This window comes from Hoplias malabaricus, chromosome 6 (assembly GCF_029633855.1).
Source record: "Hoplias malabaricus isolate fHopMal1 chromosome 6, fHopMal1.hap1, whole genome shotgun sequence".
NCBI lineage: Eukaryota > Metazoa > Chordata > Actinopteri > Characiformes > Erythrinidae > Hoplias > Hoplias malabaricus.
In genome coordinates, this window is record NC_089805.1 from 13,075,162 (window position 1) to 13,080,673 (window position 5,512).

Sequence of the window (5,512 nt, forward strand, 5' to 3'; positions counted from 1 at the left end):
GACGAACAGAGGTTAGCGTTCTTCTCCGAGTGTATTGAATCTGATGAACATGGTTTAGTGTTCTCAGAGTATGTTGAGTCTGATGAACAGAGATTAGCGTTCTGCTCTGAGCATGTTGAGTCTGATGAACAGAGGTTAGTGTTCTCAGAGCGCGTTGAGTCTTATGAACAGAGGTTAGCATTCTCCTCGGAGCGTGTTGAGTCTGATGAACAGAGGTTAGTGTTCTCAGAGCATGTTGAGTCTTATGATCAGAGGTTAGTGTTCTCAGAGCACGTTGAGTCTCATGAACAGAGGTTAGTGTTCTCCTCGGAGCGTGTTGAGTCTGATAAACAGAGGTTAGTGTTCTCCTCGGAGCGTGTTGTATCTGATGAACAAAGGTTAGTGCTCTCCTCCGAGCATGTTGAGTCTGATGAACAGAGGTTATTGCTTTCCTCTGAGCGTTTTGATTCTGATGAACAGAGGTTAGTGTTCTCAGAGCATGTTGAGTCTGATGAACAGAGGTTAGTGTTCTCCTCCTAGCGTGTTGAGTCTGATGAACAGATGTTAGTGTTCTTCTCCAAGTGTGTTGAATCTGATGAACAAAGGTTAGTGTTCTCAGAGCATGTTGAGTCTGATGGACAGAGGTTAGCGTTCTCCTCCGACCGTGTTGAGTCTGATGAATAGATGTTAGTGTTCTCCTCCAAGCGTGTTGAGTCTGATGAACAGAGGTTAGCATTCTGCTCTGAGCGTGTTGAGTCTGATGAACAGAGGTAAGTGTTCTCCTCCAAGCGTGTTGAGTCTGATCAACATAGGTTAGTGTTCTCCTCCGCGCATGTTTTGTCTGATGAACAGAGGTTAGAGTTTTCCGAGCATGTTGAGTCTGATGAACAGAGGTAAGTGTTCTCAGAGCGCGTTGAGTCTTATGAATAGAGGTTAGCGTTCTCCTTGGAGCGTGTTGTGTCTGATGAACAGAGGTTAGTGTTCTCCTTCGAGCGTGTTGAGTCTGATGAACAGAGGTTAGTGTCCTCCTCCAAGCATGTTGCGTCTGATGAACAGAGGTTAGTGTTCTCAGAGCGTGTTGAGTCTGATGAACAGAGGTTAGCGTTCTGGTCCGAGCGTGTTGAATCGGATGAACAGGGTATAGTGTTCTCAGAGTATGTTGAGTCTGATGAACAGAAGTTAGCATTCTGCTCCGAGTTTGTTGAGTCTGATAAACAGAGGTTATTGTTCTCCTCTGAGCGTGTTGAGTCTGATGAACAGAGGTTAGCGTTCTCTTCCGAGTGTGTTGAGCTGCAGTGGTGATATGTTGGCAGTACTGGGGTTTGTGTGATTCTGATCAGAAAATGAATGATTTGATGTTTTATAGTGCACAAATCTTCCTCTTCATTATTTCATTCTTTCTTTCCCTCTTCTCTCTGTCTTTTGATCATTTCTTCCCTTCCTTAAACATCTGCTGTGAGAGTAGCTCTAGCAGCCGGAGAGAGACAGTGCCGATTAGAGAGGAACTAATAAAGAATTAATGACCAAACAGCTGGAAAACATCCGCCTTAAATCCGTCGCCATGGGGAACAGAAAGATCTGTGACAACAACAAAAGAAAGAATGCTTTCTTTGAAAGAAGAAAGAGAAAAGACAGTTCTGTGACTGATGGAGTGTGAAAGTGTGTCTCTGAAACCTCAGCATAAACCTCAGTGTCCACATCTTTTTGGCCATTCACATTAGTGCCCCCCAGCACTGGGCGGTGGAACTGTGTTCTCTGAGGTGATGTAGCTGTAATCAATTCCTTTGTGATTATTTGGGATGCAGAACTAATCACACAACATCAGCTGACATTGGTATTACTCCATCAAATCCTCACAGCAGTGTTCCTACCCCTGGTGATCAGAGACTGTCACTGCAGAGGAACAGAGCCAAAAACACAATAAATATATTAAATATTAAGGTTTTTATTTTATAAACATGAGACACACACTTTAAACAACAGAGTATTGATTAATTGTCCCACCGAGCTGCTGTCTGATCACTTATGGATTACAGATAAGGGTCTCTGCACTCTATCAGCTCCTCCAGGATCATTAATAACAGACAGCTGTGGGTCATCTGTAGCTCTGCATACTTTATTACCCCCTCTCCCTCTGTTCTTCAGCGCTCAGGACCCCCACAGAGCAGGTGTGATGTAGTGGTTGATCATTCTCAGCACTGCAGTGACACTGACATGGTGGTGGTGCGTTAGTGTGTGTTGTGCTCGTGCGAGTGGATCAGACACAGCAGTGCTGCTGGAGTTTTTAAACCCTATGTCCACTCACTGTCCACTCTGTGAGACACTCCTCCCTCGTTGGTCCACCTTGTAGATGTAAAGTCAGAGACAGTAGCTCATCTATCGCTGCACAGTGTGTGTCTGTCGTCCTCTAGTCCTTCAGTGACACAGGACGCTGTTGGGTGGATGTTTTTGGTCGGTGGACTGTTCTCACTGAGGGGTTTAAAAACTCCAGCAGCACTGCTGTCTGATCCACTCACTCCAGCACAACAGAGCAAAGTAAACAGAACTTTGAAAACAGGAAGAGTTGTGATGGAGGAGTGGACAGAATGTGACGTAGGTAAATTGAAGATGTTAGACACAGTGTTTGTCTAGTGCTGTGGAGGTTTGGAGGGTTCTCCAGTGCTCTGAGCAGAACGTGCTCATTTCTCTGTGTCCAGATTTTGAATTAGTTTTACTCCGGTGACCTCCCTGAACCAACTCATCTGCTTTAACTCGGTCTAATTTCATTTTCTCAGGTCACTGCCCTCATCGCAGCCGAGTTAAACAGAGCTGCGCTGACCGCAGACCGGCTTTAACCCGACTCTCCTCAGGACCTGGGGGAGTGGGGGCTGCTGGGTGGTGTGTGTGTGTATGTGTGTGTGTCAGAGAAGATCAGGTCAGAGCAACACTTACAAATCAGCCTCAGCTGCTTTTCTGTCTCATCTCTGACAGAAACACCCCTGTGTCTCTCCTCTCTCCATATGGTGTTTCTCTCTGCACTGCTGTGATCAGTTGATACCTCTGTCCCTTTCCTATTGATGCTGGGGTTGACGCTCCCTCGGGGGTCAATAAACGCGTCCTGTATCACTGATGAAGGACTAGAGGACGACCAACACACACTGTGCAGTGACAGATGAGCTACTGTCTCTGACTTTACATCTACAAGGTGGACCAATGAGGGAGGAGTGTCTCACAGAGTGGACAGTGAGTGGACACAGGGATTAAAAACTCCAGCAACACTGCTGTGTCTGATCCACTCGCACTCGCACAACACACACTAACGCACCACCACCATGTCAGTGTCACTGCAGCGCTGAGACTCCATTACCTTCTCAATGATCCAGGGGAATAATGCCCCCCCCCCTCCCGCCATTGATGACTCAGTCCTGAACCCTGGCTTTTAAGGTGGAGGGCATTGAAGCATTCAAGTATATGTTCAGTTTTTACGCTGCTCCAGAAACCCGATTTCACAAATCTCCCTAAGGTGAGAAGCAAGCAAACACTGTCCACAACAACAAGACCCTGCTTAGTCTCAAATTTCATGTGATGATAGGGGGTATTCCTTCCTCTCACCCACACTGCAACACCAGGTCTAAAATAACACACCAATCAGCCACAATAATAAAACTGCCACAGCCTTCTTCCTGTTACAGCACTTTCCACTGACTTTACTGGCCTCTACTGGACACTACTGGTCTCTACCGGACTTTACTGGACTCTACCGGTCTCTACTGGACTCATCAGTTCAGACATATCAGTAGAGTTTGTTCCTTCCTTGTTGCAGCATCCAGCTCTCGCTGGATTCTTTCATCGGCCACCGATCCAAGAGTGTTTGAACCTCTTCAAAAGACCACGGCGTAATTTTAGTCCCTACTCGGCTTGCTCTGAACCACAAGAGAACAGCCACTAAACAAGAACCCGCCTGATCCAGAACCAGGACCTGATCCTCCCATAGGTTATGTTCTGTAGGAGCCGTCTGATTCTCATTGGCTGCTGTAATGTCTCGACACATGCTTCATTGAGTTCAGACGCTGTGAGCTGGCGCTGGAACAGAGATAACATCTGCCCTTCAGACCAGAGTCTGTCCAGCCATATGGACAGCGGCAGACACCAGAGGAGAGTTTTACTTCTGAGAAGTGTCTCAATAATGTCTCGGGACTTAAAGGTAATTCTCTTAAACCAGAGACAGAAAAGAGCTGTGAGAAATATTGAAACTCTGTCTTTAGTTCAGCTGCAGATTAAGAGAAGTGTTATGAGCACTGAGCTCAGCATGAGACAACACTGAGACCTCCGCTCACTCCACGAGACACAGTAGTTATCTCTGGATTCATTCTCTCAAGAGAAATATGAGCAGCAGCAGACACAAGTTATAATCTCTACCATCTCTCCATCTTGCCTCAGTGTCTTCCAGGAGACACTACAGAGATATCAAGGAGACTCTAGGGGGAAATTAAGAAGACTCTAGGGAGATATTGAGGAGACAACACAGAGATTTTAAGGTGGAACTACAGAGCTGTTAATGTGGAATGACAGCTATGAATGAGATTTCTTGTCTGTATTGTCTTCACTACAGAGACAGAAACCTGATGTTTTGTACAAGTGCCTCCTTCACAGAAAAAGACCTCCCGCTCGTCTCACTCTCGACTCCTCTCAGCTCACGTTGCCCCTGGCAACTCCATTTAATGACGATGCTTGTACTGTTCTCTCTGGAGCTAATCTGATATTTACGAGAGCATGTTAACATTTTCCCTTAATTATAAATGAAAGAGCAAGCTATTTATCCGTGAGCTTTCCTCCCCAGGTCTCTCCAAGGCTCCTGGGGGCGCTCAGATCATGAGCTCTTATTCAGTACCAACAGCTCAGATCAGAACCCATGTCTCCAGTGTCTCTGTGTCTCAGAGCGCTGGAGGAACACTGCAGGATTGTTCTCCTGTTTCTGGGTGTCTCTTTGCTTGTTGTAAGAGCTGTAAAAAGCTCTGCAGAAAGAAAGGAATAAGAGGATGTTTTTGTTATTTTCAGAAACCCAGGGTCTCAATAAAGCTGAGCTGTAATGAATAATCAGGCTGTAGAGGCGAGGTGAGGGTTCAGAGGGCTCTCTGCTGTGGGGGGGGGGGCTCTAATGGAGGCAGGGGTTAATAACAACATCCGCCCACCACACCCCACACACACAACCCACCCCACCCCCCCTCTCATCTTTATTCTTTATTTTTCACAGCAGAGCTTCAGGCTTCTCTACTCTAGGCTTTAGACCTGCTGTTGTTCTGGAAATAGTGGGTGTGGCTAGATGTATATATAGGGAGTAGTGGGTGTGGCTGGATGCACATATAGCATTGTGGGTGTGCTCTGAATGCACATATAAGGAATTGTCAGCGTGGCTTGATTCCATATAAGAACGGGTGGGTGTGGTCTGGATGTCCACATAAGGAGTAGTGGGTGTGGTCTGGATGTCCATATAAGGAGCAGTGGGTGTGGTCTGGATGTCCATATAAGGAGCAGTGGGTGTGGTCTGGATGTC